Source organism: Saccopteryx bilineata, chromosome 2, assembly GCF_036850765.1.
Source record: "Saccopteryx bilineata isolate mSacBil1 chromosome 2, mSacBil1_pri_phased_curated, whole genome shotgun sequence".
Taxonomy (NCBI): domain Eukaryota; kingdom Metazoa; phylum Chordata; class Mammalia; order Chiroptera; family Emballonuridae; genus Saccopteryx; species Saccopteryx bilineata.
Window position 1 is genome coordinate 137,128,947 of NC_089491.1, and position 19,029 is coordinate 137,147,975.

The window sequence follows — 19,029 nt, forward strand, 5'->3', positions numbered from 1 at the left end:
TACAGTTAATAAAAGAAAAGGCACAGATTATTGTGGGAAGGAAAAATTTCATGGAGGTGGCAGGATTTGAACTAACTGCTGAAGAAGTGATGTGAAAAGCAGAGGCAGCATGTTACAACAAGTAACAGAATAAACAAATATAACAAATAAATAAATAAATATGTTGGGCAGACCTGGCTTTGATCCCTGCTTGCCACTTGGTCAAATTATTCTTCCTTATGTTTGGTCCTCATGTAAAAAGTGAATATATTGATATACTTACTTTTGAAGATTATGGTGATTACAAATTAGTTAATAAATTTATGTGCTAATGCCAGGCACATAACAAATGTTCAATAAATATTAGCTTCTATTATTACTAGAAATGTAATAATATACATTTTTAAAGATTTTACTTACTGATTATTAGAGAGAAGAGAGATGGGGGGGGCGTTGGGGAGGAATAGGAAGCCTCAACTCACAGTAGTTGCTTCTGGTATGTGTCTTGACTGGAGAAGTCTGGTGTTTCGAACTAGTGACCTCAGCAATCCAGGTTGATGCTTTATCCACTGAGCCACCACATGTCAGGCTGTTTAATAATATTTAATATTCAATTAGGTGGGACAAAGTGAGCCTGTAGATATATCAGTGAAACCCCCAAAAACTCATTTGAAGTTTCCATCAGAGAAAGACAGAAGACATAGAATGGTATAAAGCTAATTGTACTCAGTTTAAGAAACATCTATTGTATACCTGTATTCTAAACACTATACATTGTGCTAGATTGCTGGATATACAAAACTAATGTGAATTAGATTGCCAGATATACAAATGAGAAGTGTTTTTTTGAGTTGGTGGTCTACTAGGTGGGTAAACATATATGTTTAAGAAAGCATGCTATTTTCTATAATAGAAATCTGTTTGCTGTGTACTCAAAGGAGGAGGAAGTGGAAAGGAAAAGGGGTGCAGAAGAGGTAAAATTTGTGCTCAACATTGAAACTGCTCACCAACCACTTGAGCTTGCATTTATTCGAGGATTGTCAGAACTACTTTTGACATTTGCCATTTCCAGTACAGAGCAGAGATTATTACTGGTTTGAGCCAGTTTTGTTTTATGTAAAGATGAGAAAATAATGTTTCCCAAAATGTTAAAGAATGACTTATATAATGAATGTGAATATTCCAGAGACTCATGTTCAGATTTTCCAGGTTATTTGTCTTCTTTCTCAATAGACTTTAAACTCCATAAGGCAGAGATCTTGAGTGGATCTTGTTCCAAAATTGGCCCAGTACTGGCATATGGTATGCACTTTACAAACAAATATTCAATAAATGTTCTCCAGGATCCTCCCATGTCAAAATGAAATCTTCAACAAGTGGTCTTCTAGTTGACTGTTTCTAACAGCTATTGACAGTCTGAAATGGACAGACAACACATGCTTTCTTTGAAATAAAACTCTTATCAGTTACATCATTCTCTTTTATTTTTCTCTTGGAGAAGGTATTTGCCTGAATGCTTAGAGAAAAGGGGGTATCTTGGCAGCTGAAAATAAACTGTCTCTGAAATACAGATGGCATAATATACATTGCTGTGCTCTGGTGTTAAGGACAAGAAGTAATTGTAGAGCAGAGTTCTTTGAAGTCATCTAGTGTTGGTTTGGAGAGGCTCGGGTTTAGGCCCATCCTTGTAGTTGAGAGTTCAGATATGCAAAGATGAGATGGAGCAGCTGGCTTGTCAATGTTTCTTGAACACTTAACTACATGTCACACAGTTCCTGTAGTTACTGAGCAGTGCTTGGAGGTGGTGAAGAGATTAGGCCTGACACTTCTCAAGAACAATCCTACAGAGTCCCAGATGGTAGTATGTTTTTGGGGATGGTCAGATTTGCATGGATTAGGCATAGAAACAGGGCCTGCCACTTAGGCTGTTACTAACAGGAAGTAGAGCTCTTGGGTCAATCCCGTTCAGAGGACAACGCTCGGCGGACCATTCCAGCCAGGGGTGCCTGGGTTCAGGGGTATCCCCTTAGCTCTGGCTTCAGTCTGTGGCCACGTGACACTCAAGTGTGAGTTGAGTGACGCGCGCAGCAATGGGCGGGCCTTGGAAGAAATCAACTTCCGGGGGCAGAGGCGGTCCAAGCCGGGTGGTGTGTGGGCTACACCACCTTGTGTGCCTGGTGGTGGTGGTTTCACCTTCAGGTCTGGGGTCGTGCCCCGGGCGTGCGCGTGCGGGTCTGTGTGCTGGGGGGTGGCTCACCTAGCAGCGAGGCTGAGCGGCGCGGCAGTAGCGGCGGCGGCGGCGGCGAGCGGGAGCAAGGAGCAGGTAAATGGATGCTCGCCGTCTAGGCCTGGGTCTGGGTCCAGGTCCCCACGCCGCGTAAGGCGGGCGGTGCGCCGGGAGGCGGCCTGGGCGCGGGCCCGGAGCGCCCCACCCCGGCGGGGAGCGCGGCCCGGTTTCCGCGCTCCCCGCCAGCTCGGGCCTCGCCTGGACCGGAGTCGGGGGCAGGACCCGCCTAGGGTGGACCCCAGCCTCGCTCCCGCGCGCAAGGAGTGCCCACTTGCACTTGCATTCGCCGGCAGGTTTCGGCCCCTGCATGTTCCAGCCCCTGCATGTTCCAGAATCAAATGTTTTCGAAAGTCTACGCACAAGTCCACGTGATTATTGTGTCACGGAAACAACCATCGAACCGAGGCTGATCCTTGTCGAGTATTCACCGATCGCGCCTGCCTGCTTTGTGTTTTCCCTTCCACTTTGCCAAGTGCCCCCGGGCAAAAGATCTACTATGTCCGTCAGCTACATGTTGCAATAAAAGTGACATTTCGGGGTTGAGGCAGGAGGTAGTAAGTTTCCAAGTGGTGAGGCATTCTTCAGTCCCATAAGTGCGCCCCCTTCCCCCCCAATAAAGATGTTTCCCCCATCTGCCCCAGTTGTGTACTGCGGAGGAAAGCTTTGGACATGAAGACTATTTTGGGTTTTAGTTTAAGGAGTGGCAACTCTATTAAAAGCTCACTGAATTTTTTTTTTTGGTAAAATGATGATGTTGCCGCTGCTACTCTCACTTGCTTCTCTGATGAGAGTTGGGGCCGAGCCTGATTTCCTGGAGGGTTAAGTTCTGGCTACAGCTGTAGGTGACTCAGCGGTCCCTTAAGAATTCCGACTCTTACTTCCCTCCCACTCTGAACTGGGCAGGTCCTGATACCACCTTCCTCTTTTAAATATCAGGGATGTATCTGGATGATGGCTTTTGGAAATAGTTTGCATGTTCCGTGATGGAGTGATTGGGGTGGGCTGACATTTCACCTCATCATTGGGATGGGCGAACATTTCACCCAACAATTTAAGTCAAAATACTCAGAATATTTAGTTGGGTGGGGTGACAGGGACAGACAATAAATTCTTTTGGTTCTATGCCATAGGACAGCTCTACACTTCTAATCATCCCATTTGCTCTCTGCTACAATTTTTGTTACATTGAGGATTAGGGTTTGGTCTTTACTTGTCAGGTAAATGAAGCTGGTGGTGGGGGTGGGGGTGTGCCAGAAGAGGCACCTGTGTGAAGCTGCCTAGCCTGTAATTTTCATGGTAGAGAATTGCCCTGGTTACAAAGTTTGCTCTCCTGCAGGCAGGCTAAGAGGTTCTGTGTGTGGGGAAATCTTGCTATGAACTGGTTTCTTAGCAACAGTGTAAGCCAAATGAAATAAATATAAAGAAAACAAAAGTGATGAAAGTTACAACTTACCTCTTAACTTTTATTAAATGGAAAAGTATATGTTCAATTGGAGTGATCAACTCAAAACTTGAGAGCTTTTGCTTTAATCATTTTAATACCAGACAAAAAGAAAGCACAGAAGGTCATCACAGAGAGGACCAATAAAAAGAGAAGACAGGTGATTACCATTTAACTGGTCTAAAGCTAAATGAACGAACGAATAGTAATTTGCCTAATAAGAGGCATTTTGCCTTGTGGCTGTAGATGTAAGATTAGTAAAGTATATAGGATTGTGCATAAAGAAAGCTATTTGAAGGTTTATCATCTTTTTTGACAGCAGCAGTTGGGCTGGGAGTGTGGAGGGGTAAATGAGACCTTTTCTATTAGTAAATTGAAAGGGAATGTTTAGGTAAGTTGTTTTCAATTTCTAGCTCCTAATCACAGTACTCTTTTTTTTTTTTTAATGTATTTTTCCGAAGTTAGCATGGAGGCAGTCAGACTGCCACATGCGCCTGACGGGGATCCACTTGGCATGCCCACCACGGGGTGATGCTTTGCCCATCTGGGGCGTTGCTCCATTGCAGTGGGAGCCATTCTAGCGCCTGAGGCCATGGAGCCATCCTCAGCACCTGGGCCATCTTTGCTCCAGTGGTGCCTTGGCTGTAGGAGGGGAAGAGAGAAAGAGAGGAAGGAGAGGGGAAAGTGTGGAGAAGCAGATAGGTGCTTCTCGTGTGCCTTGACAGGGAATTGAACCTGGAACTTCCACATGCCAGGCTGATGCTGTACTGCTGATCCAACTGGCCAGGGCCCACAGTACTCTTTTATAAACTTGTTCCTTGTCACTTTTGGCCTTTCTTTAAAGCTCATCAAATTTTATTTTCTGTCCAGAGAATCAGAATTTTTAAAAGGCACTTTTAAGGCCAGGGGCCATTCACATGCAGGTTCTCATTAAATTCGGGCAGAGGGTAAAGAAACGGTGGAGTTGGAGGATGGTGGATCATTCTGTTTATTGGTGTTTCACCAAGACAGGCAAGACACAAGAGAAGACAAGGGAAAAGCAAAAAACCTGCTTTTCCCATGGATGGCAAGAGATCAGGGATAGGAGAAAAAAGAAATCCTCCTGTACCTCTCAGTGGTGGGGGCAGTATCTCCCAGTAAAACAGGGGTCAGGAACCTATGGCTCGCAAGCCAGCTGTGGCTCTTTTGATGGCTGCATCTGGCTCACAGACAAATCTTTAATAAAAAAAAAAACATTAAAAATATAAAACATCCTCATGTATTACAATCCATTCATTTCCTACTGCTCATGTTCATGGTTGCGTGTGGCTGGAACCAGTCACAGCTGACCTGTGGGACAGCAACAAATTTTTAGTGGGTAATTCCTAATGTACAGGGGTCCGTTGTATGGCTTTCATGGAATTACATTTTAAAATATATGGCGTTGATGGCTCTCTCAGCCAAAAAGATTTCTACCCCTGCAGTAAAACATTATCAAGACAATGGCCCCTCCCAATCAGGAAGACAGCCTGCAACCTCATAGACCACTATATCTGGCTGCCCAGCCCACAATGCAAACTATAAGCAAGCAAACGTATACATCATATTTACAAACTTATTTGACCAACAGCACTCCTCTTTAGATGGACTTTTTTTTAAAATCAATATCTGTTTTTTTCTTTCTTACTAATGATAAGTCAGTTTTTTTAATTTGCAGTGTATCTAAGAATTTTTGGTTTCCTCACTGTCTCTCCCCTAACCCCATACCCAGTAAGCTTATTTAATTTAATGCATATTTTTCAAAAAGGGTATGTATGTTCTGTGTCTTTTAAGATTTAGGTTTACTGAGGTATAATTCACAAGTTAAAAATTATTCTTAGTATCTCACTGTTTGAACTCTGACAAATGCATATAGACCTGTAACCACCACCACAATCCAGACAAAACATTTTCATTGCTTCAGAAAGTTCCCGCATGTCCCCTTTTTAATCTATTCCCTTCCCTTACCTATAGGTCCTGGCAACCACTTACCTGTTTCCTGTTCCTATAGCTCTGTCTTTTCTGGAATGTTATATAAGTGGAATCCTTCTGTATGTAGAATTTATTTCTGGTTTCTTAATGCTTTTTTCATGTTGATATATGTATAAGTGTTTTGTTCTCTTTTATTGCCAAGTACTGTTTCATTGTATGAATATATCACAGTTTATGTATTTACTCATTGATGGACATTTAGGTTGTTTTTATTTTGGGCATTTAGAACTGGAGTTGCAATAGACATTCATGTATAGGTCTTTTGTTGAAATATGTTTTCACTCCTTTTGGTTAAATGTCTAGAAGTGATATTTGTGGATCATGTGACAAGTCTGTTTAACTTTATAAGGAATTACTAAACTATTTTTCAAGATACCTGCTTCATTTGTATTCCCTACCAAAGATGTTTGGTGGTTACAATTGTTCCACATCCTGGTCAGTATTTATCATTTTATTTTTTATTTTAAGTATTCTAAAAGGTATTTCATTAAATAAACCTTAAAATATCTCATTGATGTTTTAATTAACATTTTCCTATTGACTAATATGTTGAGCATCTTTTCATGTGCTATTATTTGCTATCTTATTTATTTATTTTTTTTTGACTTTTCTGAAGCTGGAAACAGGGAGAGACAGTCAGACAGACTCCCGCATGCGCCCGACCGGGATCCACCCGGCACGCCCACCAGGGGCGACGCTCTGCCCACCAGGGGGCGATGCTCTGCCCATCCTGGGCGTCGCCATGTTGCGACCAGAGCCACTCTAGCGCCTGAGGAAGAGGCCACAGAGCCATCCCCAGCGCCCGGGCCATCTTTGCTCCAATGGAGCCTTGGCTGCGGGAGGGGAAGAGAGAGACAGAGAGGAAAGCGCGGCGGAGGGGTGGAGAAGCAAATGGGCGCTTCTCCTTTGTGCCCTGGCCGGGAATCGAACCCGGGTCCTCCTCACGCTAGGCCGACGCTCTACCGCTGAGCCAACCAGCCAGGGCTGCTATCTTATTTTTTTATGTGTAAATCTTTGGTGAAATGCCTCATCAAATATTTTGATTATTCTTTGTTTTTTAGTTCTGCATTTTATTTCACCTTTATTGAGATATTATTGACATATAATATATGTAAATTTAAGTATGATGATTTGATACATATATATGTGTGTGTGTGTGTGTGTGTGTATATGTATATATAGTAAAGTGATTACCATGATAAGGTTAGTTACACCTCTATCCCCTAACAAAATTACCTTTATGTTTTTGTGGTGGTTGTGATGATATTTAAAATCTGCTTTCTTAACAATTTTCAAGTATATAGTACAGCATTGTTAATTATAATCACCATGTCGTATATTAGATCCCCAGAACTTATTCATCTTTTAGCTGGAAGTTTTTACCCTTTGACAAATATGTTCCCCATTTCCCTTACTCTCAGTTCTTGGCACCCCCTATCTCTATTACAATGAATTTGGCTTTTTAAGAGTTCATCTCTAAGTGATATTACTCAGTTTTGGTCTTTCACTTAGCATAATGCCCTCATGGTCCATTCATACTGTTGCTTGAGAGAGACAGAGACAGACAGACAGACAGGAAGGAAGAGTGATGAGAAGCATCAACACATAGTTGCAGCACTTTAGTTGTTGACTGGATACTTCTCATACGTGCCTTGATGGGGAAAGGGGTGATAGGGGCTTCAGCCTAGCCAGTGACGTCTTGCTCAAACCATCAGTTTGATGGCTCTTAGATTGTTTCTGTATCTTGGCTTTTGTGAGTAATGTTACTATGATCATGGGATTTAGCTATCTCTTTGAGACAATGATTTCATTTCCTTTTTTTTTTATTAATTTTAATGGGGTGACATTGGTAAATCAGGGTACATATGTTCAGAGAAAACATCTCCAGGTTATTTTGACATTTGATTATGTTGCATACCCCTCACCCAAAGTCAAATTGTCTTCCATTACCTTCTAACTGGTTTTCTTTGTGCCCTTCCCCTCCCCACCCTCTCACTAGCTCCCTCCCCAACCACCACACTCTTGTCCATGTCTCTAAATCTCATTTTTATGTCCCATCTATGTATAGAATCATATAGTTCTAAGTTTTTTCTGATTTACTTATTTCACTCAGTATAATGTTATCAAGGTCCATCTATGTTGTCATAAATGATCCAATGTCATCATTTCTTATGGCTGAGTAGTATTCCATAGTATATATATACGAAAGCTTTTTAATCCACTCGTTCACTGAGGGACACTTGGGCTGTTTCCAGATCTTCGCTGTTGTGAACAATGTTGCCGTAAAAATGGGGGTGCATTTCTCCTTTTGGAATAGTGTTATAGTGTTCTTAGGGTATATTCCTAAATGTGGGATAGCTGGGTCAAAAGGCAGTTCGATTTTTAATTTTTTGAGGAAACGTCATACTGTTTTCCACAGTGGCTACGCAAGTCTTCATCCCAACAGCAGTGCAGGAGGGTTCCCTTTTCTCCACATCCTTGCCAGCACTTATTATGTGTTGTTTTGTTGATGAGTGCCATTCTCACTGGTGTGAGGTGATATCTTATTGTAGTTTTAATTTGCATTTCTTGAGTGATTAGTGATGTTGAGCATTTTTTTATATGCCTGTTGGCCATCTGTATGTCCTCTTTGGAGAACTGTCTATTCATTTCTTTTGCCCATTTTTTGATTGGATTGTTTGTCTTTCTGGTGTTGAGTTTTACAAGGTCTTTATAAATTTTGGTTATTAACTCCTTATCAGACATATTGTCGAATATGTTCTCCCATTGTGTAGTTTGTCTTTTTATTCTGTTCTTATTGTCTTTTGCTGTGCAAAAGCTTTTTTGTTTAATATAGTCCCATTTGTTTATCCTGTCTTTTATTTCACTTGCCCTTGGAGATAAATCAGCAAATATATTGCTGCGATAGATGCCAGAGAGCTTACTGCCTATGTTTTCTTCTAAGATGCTTATGGTTTTACGGCTTACATTTAAGTCTTTTATCCATTTTGAATTTATTTTTGTGAATGGTGTAAGTTGGTGGTCAAGTTTCATTTTTTTGCAGGTAGCTCTCCAATTTTCCCAACACCATTTGTTGAAGATGCTGTCTTTACTCCAATGTATGCTCTTACCTCCTTTGTCAAATATCAGTTGTCCATGAAAGTGTGGGTTTATTTCTGGATTCTCTGTTCTGTTCCATTGATCTATATTCCTGTTCTTATGCCAGTACCAGGCTGTTTTGAGTACAATGGCCTTGTGGTATAACTTGATATCAGGAAGTGTGATACTTCCTGCATTATTCTTCCTTTTCAAGATTGCTGAGGCTATTCGTGTTCTTTTTTGGTTCTATATAAGTTTTCGGAATATGTGTTCTATATCTTTGAAGTATGTCATTGGTATTTTAATTGGTATTGCATTGAATTTATAAATTGCTTTGGGTAATATAGACATTTTAATGATGTTTATTCTTCCTATCCATGAACATGGTATATGCTTTCACTTGTTTATATCTTCCTTAATTTCTTTTTTCAATGTTTTACAATTTTCCGAGTACAAGTCTTTAATCTCCTTGTTTAAATTTATTCCTAGGTACTTTATTTTTTTGGTTGCAATAGTGAAGGGGGTTGTTTTCTTAATTTCTCTGACAGTTCATTTTTGGTGTGTAAAAATGCCTCTAATTTTTGAGTATTAATTTTACATCTTGCCACCTTTCTGAATTCATTTGTCAGGTTTAGTAGTTTTTTGACTGAGACTTTAGTTTTCTATATACAATATCATATTATCTGCAAATAATGATAGTTTTACTTCTTCTATTCCAATTTGGATGCCTTTATTTTTTCTTCTTGTCAGATTGCTGTGGCTAGGACTTCCAGTACTATGTTGAATAAGAGTGGTGAAAGGAGGCACCCCTACCTTGTTCCTGATCTTAAGGGGATTTCTTTTAATTTTTGCCCATTGAGTATGATGTTGGCTGGGGTTTGTCATAGATGGCCTTTATCCTGTTGAGGTATGTTCCCTGTATTCTCACTTTGCTGAGAGTTTTGATCATGAATGGGTGCTGGATTTTATCAAATGCTTTTTCTGCATCTGTTGAAATTATCATGTGGTTTTTCTCCTTCCTTTTGTTTATGTGATGAATCACATTGATTGATTTGCGAATATTGTACCAGCCTTGCCTTTCCAGAATAAATCCCACTTTATCATGGTGTATGATTTTTTTCGTATATTGCTGGATCCAGTTTGCTAATATTTTGTTGAGGATTTTAACATCTATATTCATCAGATGTTCATCAATTATATTCATCTATATTCATCAATTATATTGGCCTATAATTTTCTTTTTCTTTTCTTTTCTTTTCTTTTTTTTTTTTTGTATTTTTCTGAAACTGGAAAAGGGGAGAGACAGTCAGACAGACTCCCACATGCGCCCAACCGGGATCCACCCGGCACGCCCACCAGGGGGCGACACTCTGCCCACCAGGGGGCGATGCTCTGCCCCTCCGGGGTGTCGCTCTGTTGAGACCAGAGCCACTCCAGCGCCTGGGGCAGAGGCCAAGGAGCCATCCCCAGCGCCCGGGCCATCTTTGTTCCAATGGAGCCTCGCTGCAGGAGGGGAAGAGAGAGACAGAGAGAAAGGAGAGGGGGAGGGGTGGAGAAGCAGATGGGCGCTTCTCCTGTGTGCCCTGGCCGGGAATCGAACCTGGGACTTCTGCACGCCAGGCCGATGCTCTACCACTGAGCCAACCGGCCAGGTCCTAATTTTCTTTCTTCTTTCTTTGCCTGGTTTTGGAATCAGAGTTATGCTTGCCTCATAAAAGGAGCTTGGAAGTCTTCCTTTCTTTTGAATTTTTTTTTATTTTTTACAGAGACAGAGAGTCAGAGAGAAGGATAGACAGAGACAGACAGACAGGAATGGAGAGAGATGAAATATCAATCATTAGTTTTTTGTTGCGACCCCTTAGTTGTTCATTGATTGCTTTCTCATATGTGCCTTGACCTTGGGGCTACAGCAGACTGAGTAACCCCTTGCTCGAGCCAGAGACCTTGGGTCCAAGCTGGTGAGCCTTGCTCAACCAGATGAGCCTGTGTTCAAGCTGGCGACCTGGAGTCTCAAACCTGGGTCTTCCACATCCCAGTTCGACACTGTCTACTCTGCCACCGCCTGGTCAGGCTTGAATTTTTTGAAATAGCTTGAAAAGAATAGGAATTAGTTCTTCTTTGAATATCTGGTAGAATTCACTTGTGAAGCCATCAGGCCCAGGACTTTTCTTTGTTGGGAGTTTTTTGATAACTGTTTCGATCTCACTTGTAATCGGTCTGTTTAGGCTTTCTGATTCTTCCCGATTGATTTTTGGAAGATTATATGTTTCAAGGAATTTGTCTATTTCATCTAGGTTGTCTAGTATTTTGGCATACAGTTCTTCATAGTATTTTCTTACAATCCTTTGTAATTCTGTTGTGTCAGTTGTTATTTCTCCACTCTCATTTCTAATTTTATTTATTTGTGTCCTCTGTCTTTTTTTTCTTGGTGTGTCTAGTTAAAGGTTCATCGATCTTGTTTACCTTTTAAAAAACTAAGTCCTAGTTTCATTGATCCTCTGTATTGTTTTTTTTAGCCTGTATGTCATTTATTTCCACTCTGATTTTTATTATTTTTTTCCTTCTACTACCCCTGGCCTTTACTTGCTATTCTTTTTCTAGTTCTTTTAGATGCAGGTCAAGTTGTTTATTTGAACTTTTTCTAGCTTCTTAAGGTATGCTTATAATGCTATGAACTTCCCTCTCAGTACCGCTTTTGCTGTGTCCCATAAATTTTGAGTTGATGTATGCTCATTATCATTACTTTCTAGGAATTTTTTATTTCTTCTTTGATCTCATTGTTAACCCATTTGTTATTTAATAACATGCTATTTAGTTTCCAAGTGTTAGAGTATTTTTCAGTTTTTCTGTTGTGGTTGATTTCTAGTTTTATTGTGATCAGAGAAAATGCTTGATATTATTTCAGTCTTCTTAAATTTGTTTAGACCGCTTTTGTGCCCTAATATGTGGTCTATTCTAGAGAATGTAACATGAGCACTTGAAAAGAATATATGTTCTGCTGCTTTAGGGTGAAAGGTTCTGAAGATATCTATTAAATCGAGTTGATCTAGTGTGTCCTTTAGGTCTGCTGTTTCTTTGTTAATTTTTTTTTCTTGAAGATCTATCTAGTGATGTTAGTGGGGTACTGAAATTCCCTACTATTATAGTATTGCTGTTGATATCACCCTTTATGTCCATCAAAGTCTGCTTTATTTATTTAGGTGCTCCTATATTAGGTGAATAGATATTTATAATGGTTATATCTTCCTGTTGGATTGCTCCCTTTATCATTATGTAGTGACCTTCTTTATCTCTTTATAGTCTTTGTTTTAAAGTCCATTTTGTCAGATATAAGTATTGCTGCCCTAGCTTTTTTTTCATTTCCATTTGCATGTAATATTTTTTCCATCCTTTTACCTTCAGTCTATGTGCTTTTGTTTTAAGGTGTGTCTCTTGTAGACAGCGTATGTATGGGTTCTGTTTTCTTATCCATGAAGCTACTCTCTGTCTTTTGATTGGATCATTTAATCCATTCACATTTAAGGTCATTATTGATATATAGTTGTTTATTGCCATTTTATTCTTTAAAACTGTATTCCTCTTTTGCTATATTCTTTTCCCCCTTCGATCTGTTTACAACAAGCCCCTTAGCATTCCTTGCAGCATTAGTTTGCTTGTAGTGAATTCCTTGAGTTGTTTTTTTTTTGGTCTGGGAAGCTTTTTATTTCTCCTTCAATTTTAAATGATAGCCTTGCTGGATAAAGTAGTCTTGGTTGTAGGTTCTTGTTCTGCATTACTTTGAATATTTCTTGCCATTCCCTTCTGGTCTCAAGTGTTTCTGTTTAGAAGTCGGAAGTCATCCTTATGGGGGCTCCTTTGTAGGTGACAGTCTTTTTTCTCTAGCAGCTTTTTTTTTTTAAACACATTTTATTTTTTTTTAATTTTATTTATTCATTTTTAGAGAGGAGAGAGAGAGGGAGAGAGAGAAACAGAGAGAGAGAAGGGGGAGGAGCTGGAAGCATCAACTCCCATTTGTGCCTTGACCAGGCAAGCCCAGGGTTTCAAACCGGCGACCTCAGCATTTCCACGTCGATGCTTTATCCACTGCGCCACCACAGGTCAGGCTCTAGCAGCTTTTAATATTTTCTCTTTATCACTTAGTATTGGTATTTTAATTATGATGTGTCTTGGTGTATTTCTTTTTAATGGAATTCTCTGTGCTTCTTGAACATGTGAGATTTTTTTCCTGCCTCAATTTAGGGAAGTTTTCAGCTATGATTTCATTGAACAAAGTTTCTATCCCTTGTTCTTTCTCCTCTTCTTCAGGAACCCCTATGAAGCAGATGTTATTTCTCTTTATGTTGTCAAAGAGCTCTCTTAGAGTTTACCTAAATTTTTGTGTCTCTTTTTTTTTCCTGCTCTGCTTCTATGCTTCGTTTATCCTGACCTCTAACTTGCTGATTCCATCCTCTGCTTCATCCATCCTATTTTTAATTCCTTCCATTGTGGTCTTCAATTCTAATATTGTATTTGTCATTTCTGACTGATTCTTTTTTATTATTTCAATTTCCTTTTTTATATTTGCTGTCTCTTTATTTAGGTGTTCGTAATGACCATCTATTGTTTTTCTAAGTTCTTTGAACATCCTAACAATCATTATTTTAAACCAGGGGTTGGGAAACTTTTTGTCTGACAGAGCCATGAACGCCACATATTTTAAAATGTAATTCCGTGAGAGCCATACAACGACTCGTGTACATTATGCATTATCCAATAAAGAATTTGGTGTTGTCCCAGAGGACAGACAGCTGTTATTGGCTCCAGCCACCCACAACTGTGAACATGAGCGGTAGGAAATGGATTGTAATACATGAGAATGTTTTATATTTTTAAAATTATTATTTTTTTTATTAAAGATTTGTCTGCAAGCCAGATTTTCCCGACCCCTGTTTAAAACTCAGCATCCGGTAATTTGGTTATATCTGACTCATTCCGGTCCTTCTCTGGGGATTTCTCTTGGTTCGTTTGGGTTGCATTTCTCTGCCTTCTCATTTTGTCTGTGTATAAGAAGGGTTTGGCCACTGGAGTCCAATGGGTTTTGCCTCTGTGTTCCCTAGGAATGGTCTTTCTGCAGTCCCGCCAGCCCCTCTGCTGCTCCTTAGGGCGTTCCAGTATGGGCGTTGCCCGCACCAGCCTGCTGCAGCTGTGGCTGCGGTTTCTGCCTCTCTTCCACCGGAGAAGCTGTGTTTACATGTCTGGCTCTACAAGCTTCAGCGGGTCTTGGCCTTCACCCCACCCTCACCGGTGGATTTGCGCGCTGTCCACAGGCCACAAATCTCGGCACTAAGGGCAGGGGTGAGCACCTTTGGTCTGCTGTGGGTCTCCACCTGTTCCCTGGCATCTGCCCAGCCCCTGCAGTCAGAGCTGGCTCGCCTGTTGGTCCTCAAGCTTCAGCTCCACGGGCCAGGTGGGGCTACTGGAGTGCGCTCAGCTGAGGATCTACTCCTTTCCCTGGCTTTCACCCTGCCCAACGGGTGGAGCCGGGTCGTGCATAGAGCCACAAGCCTCGGCTCTGCAGGTTGGTGAGGCTGCACACCCATGCGTCCTTGCTCAGCGTCAGATCTCTGACTGTTCCTGGGCTACTGCCCTTCCCCTACAGGTGGACCTGCAGCCTGGCCGGACCACTTTCGTGTTTCCCTTCTGCCCCTGCTGCCTAGACTGAGCTCACACCGGGCTTCAAGCTTGGCTGGCCCGGCTTCCGCCCCAGCCAATGTAACCACGCTTCTTTGTCCCACTGCCTCCTGCCCTCCAGCAAGCCCTAAGCAGTGTGGGTGGTGGCGCTGCAGGTCAGACCCTAGCACTCCGTACTGTAGTCCTGAAGGCTCCCTCCTTCTAAGCGGCTCTGCTCTAAGTGCTGCGGGAGAGCTTGTTTTGCTGGTGTCCTGCTTCCCTTTGCTGGTATTGCTTGTTGCAGGGGAAATATTCACTTTAGATTTAGGGAGTGACTCAGCCCAAGGGTTAGGGTAGCTGTCTCTCAAAGTGTTTCTCCCTGTGCCTCCTAGATTACACTCTCTTCCTGCTGCTCTGGTCCTCTTCTCTCTCCCCGTCCCCCAGAGCCCCGAGTGAGTGGTTGTGAAAGAGGTTTTCTGCATGGTCCCTTTAAGAAGAATCCTGGGTCTGAGAAAACTGTCTCTTTCTCACTAACAGTATCCTGACTTGTTTCCAGCTAAATACTGTCCGTATGCCTCTTCTAGGCTTTGGGGCTGCAGGCTGGGGCTTTGTTCCTGGGGCTCAGGACCCTCCCCCTCTGCTAAACTCACTTTGTGCCATGCTAGTCTCTCTGGGCTGCCGTGGCTCCTGGGAGCTGGGCAGCCCTCTCCTCGTTTCTGCTTTTCCTACCAGTCTCAATGTGGTTTCTTCAGTGTTCCTTGGTTGAAGAGTCCTCTTAGTTTAGTCCAAAGTTGGTTTTTCCAGATGATGGTTCTTAAAATTAAGTTGTAATCCACTTTGGTTCTGGGAGTTGGAAGTTGGTACATCCGCCTATTCCATCGCCATCTTGCTGCTCCCGAATTTGATTCATTTCCTTTTGATATATTACAAAAAGTGCACATTGTAGTTGATATTTATATATTCATATATTTAGGTGCTCCTATGTTTGGTGCATAAATATTTACAAATGTTATATCCTCTTGTTGGATTGACCACTTTATCATTAGATAAGACCCCTCTTTGTCTTTTGTTACAATATATTTTAAAAGTCTGTTTTGTCTGATATAACTATTACTACCCTAGCTTTCTTATTGTTATTATTTGCAAGGAATATCTTTTTCATCCTTTCTCTTCAGACTGTGTCTTTAGATTTTTAAGTAAATCTCTTATAGGCAACATACTGATGAGTTTTGTTTTGTATTCACTCAGCTATCCTATGTCATTTGCTTGGAGAATTTAGTACATTTACATTGAAAGAAGGTATTGATATTTATGTACTTATTGCCATTTTCTTAACTGTTTTCTGGTTGCTTTTGTAGTTCTTCTGTGTTTGTTTCTTCTTCTCTAGCTCTCTTCCCTTGTGGTCTGTTGACTTCCTTTAGTGTTATGTTTAGGTCCCTTTCTCATTATTTGTTGAATAGAAATTACAGGTTTTTGGTTTGTGGTTACCATGAGGTTCACATATTACAACATGCATATCAGTTTGTTGAACTTGATAAGTCACTTAAGTTTGAACACATTTTAAAAATACTACATTTTTCTCTCCTCCACATTTTATGTTTTTGATGTCACATTTTACATTTACATTCTTTTATTTTGTGTATCTTTAATATAGTTAGTGTTGATTTTATGAATTTTATCTTTTAACATTTATATTAACTTTATAATTGCTGTATTACATTTACTACATGTTTGCCTGTACTGGTGAGAATTTTTTTCTTTTATATATTTCTTCTACTTAAGCCATTTTCTTTAAAGCTTAAAGAGCACCCTTAAATATGTCTTATAAGGCAAGTTAAGTGGTGATGAACCCCTTTAGCTTTTGCTTTTCTGGGAAACTATCTCTCCTTCAATTTTGAATGATAACCTTGCTAGGTAGAATATTCTTGGTTGGAAGTTTTTTTCCTTTCAGCTCTTATAACACATTGTTGACCACTCATGAGTTAACTTGTGTTTGCACTTGCATTAACTATTTCAAATTTTGAAACTCAGGGTAATATAGGATTACTGTATTTGTGATTCTTCTCCCTGAGGGTTGAAGTTCGAAAAACAGCACACTATTCGATATTTTCATGCAGACTCCTTTTCTTCTCACTCCTCCAGGCATGAGACTGCAAAATCAACAGTAAACAAAAAGAATCACAGTGTCGAGCCATCTAAACTTATACTGTCTTCTAATTGTTCTTAGTTTGAACATACATATCAAGGATATTGTAAAATCTTTCTTCATGGTGTCCAGTCGTGTTCAGTTTATTATAAAAAAGTGAATTTTCTTTATATTTAGGTTTTTATCACAATTATAGTATTACTAAAGTTTCAACCATGATGGATCGTGAAAGGTGAAGAACTTTTCAATGAATTATCTGCAGACACTTTTTCTGATTGTCTGAGTGATTTTGAAATATATTGTAGTGCTGTAGAAATTGATAGTTTATTGGAAGACAGTAATGAGTCGGATATTAGACCACCAAAACAACAAAAAAGAAATGTAATAAGATTTGATAGTGAAAGTGATTTTGAAGAAGAGTAGATTGAAAATGATATTACACCAACATTGGAGGGTTATTCAGTTTCAGGTGTAACTGCCGACTGTAGTGATCCATGGAGCATCAGGGAAGTGACGAAATTACGTTTTAGTGATGATTTTTTTGATTTAGTTGTTTCTCAAACCAATTTATACTACCACGAAATGGAACAATTTTACAAAAAATCTACTAAAACTGTACCATGGATGAAAGTTAACCAATATCAATTTAAAGAAGTTTCTCGGTTTGTTGATATTGATTAGTGGGCAAATGAAAAAATCACATCGGAGGGAATACTGGTCAACGGACCGTTTGGGTGAAGCTTCATTATTTCCTAAAATTATGAGCAGAATGAGGTTCAAGCAAGTTCTTACATTTTTCCATCTTAGTGATAATTCACAAAATATATCTAATGAATACAGACTATAAATAATTAGGCCACTTTTGGATTACTTTCTTCTAAAATTTCAGTCTTTGTATGTACCTTAGCAGGAGTTATCCCTAGATGAAGCAATGATACCATATAGAGGACGTATCAGCTTCAGAACATGTAATCCAGCAAAAATAATAAAATATGGGATTTTAGTGAGAATGCTTTGTGAAAGCAAGAGTAAATACATTTGCAACTTTGAGATTTATTCGGATGAAGGCAAAAGGCTTCAAGAAACTATATTATCTGTCTTAGAGCTATATCTTGATTCTTGGCATCATGTATACTAAGATAATTACTACAACAGTATTTCTACAGCTGAAATATTATTAGAAAAGAAAATGTTAATCTGTGGTACCATAAGAGAAAACCATGACTTGCCAAAGGTGCTAAAAGTCAAAGAATCTTCAGAGGGGAAATGATGTTTTTATGGAAAGGACCCATTGTCCTTATATCATGGAAAGGAAAGATAAAAGACTAGTGAATATGATATCAACTATCCACAATGCATCTATGAAAACAACTGGAAAGTGAAAAAGAAATTCTACGGAAGATAGAGTTAAACCTGTGTGCATATTAGACTTCAACAAATACATGAAAAGAGTTGATTGAGCCGATCAATATTTGGCGAACAGCAGTATCTTTCAAAAAAGTATAAAGTGATCTAAAAAAGTAGCATTCTTTCTGATCAATTGTGCTTTATTCAACGCATTCAAAATTCACTGTAATTACGGTAGACAAAATAAGATGCAAAAAATTTCTACTTGAAGTAGCTAGGGAATGGATACCTGCTGGTTCAAATGAGTACAGCTCAGAACCTAACACTTCTTTTGGTACTTCTAAAAGAGCTCCTTACATTGATTCACCTTTTAGGCTTTCAGGGCAACTAAAAGACCATACTTTAGAAAAAATAGTCACTAGCATAAAAAAAAATCCAACTAGAACATGTAAAGTGTGTGTTTCAAAAGGAAAACACAGCAAAACCAGATACATTTGCAAAACATGTTGCATACCATTACATGTAGGTGATTGCTATACAGTATACCAGACCAGAAAAAATTACTAAAATATGTAATATGTATAAAATATAATATGTAGCAGAGTTGTACAAAGTTTCATTATATATTTATAATATAAATTATAAATTCATTATATATAAGTAAAGTATACTGAAGTTTATTTAGATTATTTCACTTTCATATTCAATTATGAAAAAGTAGTCAGTGACATGAAATAACTTCTGTGTAAAATTGCTTGTCAACAATGTTTTAATATATTATACTACTGGCTTGCAAATTTCCTGCCGAAAAATCAGCTTATTATTTTATGGAGATTCCCTTGTACTTAACTAGCTGTTTTTCCCTGGCTGTATTTAATATCTCTTTTTACCTTTAACTTTTGACATTTTAATTATAATGTATCTTGGTGTGGATCTCTTTGGGTTCATCCTGTGTGGGACTTTTTGTGCCTCCTGGACCTGGATGTCTGTTTTCTTCCCCAGGTTAGGAAATTTTCAGCCACTATTTCTTAAAGTAAGTTTTCTGCCCCTTTCTCTTTTCTTTTTATCCTGGGACACCTATAATGTGAATGT

General features: G+C 39.7%; 1 protein-coding gene across 3 annotated transcripts in view; it reads left to right on the forward strand.

Moving 5' to 3' along the window:
- The first annotated feature begins 953 nt into the window (after positions 1-953).
- The window catches only part of CCDC91 (coiled-coil domain containing 91), a 425,554-nt gene continuing 407,478 nt past the window's right edge, over positions 954-19,029 (forward strand). Inside the window, exon 1 of one of the 3 annotated variants that reach the window (XM_066258026.1) lies at positions 954-2,302. The gene's annotated coding sequence lies outside the window, so the exon portion shown is untranslated. The remainder of the gene's footprint in view (positions 2,303-19,029) is intronic. The other 2 variants (XM_066258025.1, XM_066258027.1) reach the window with 2 other exon arrangements.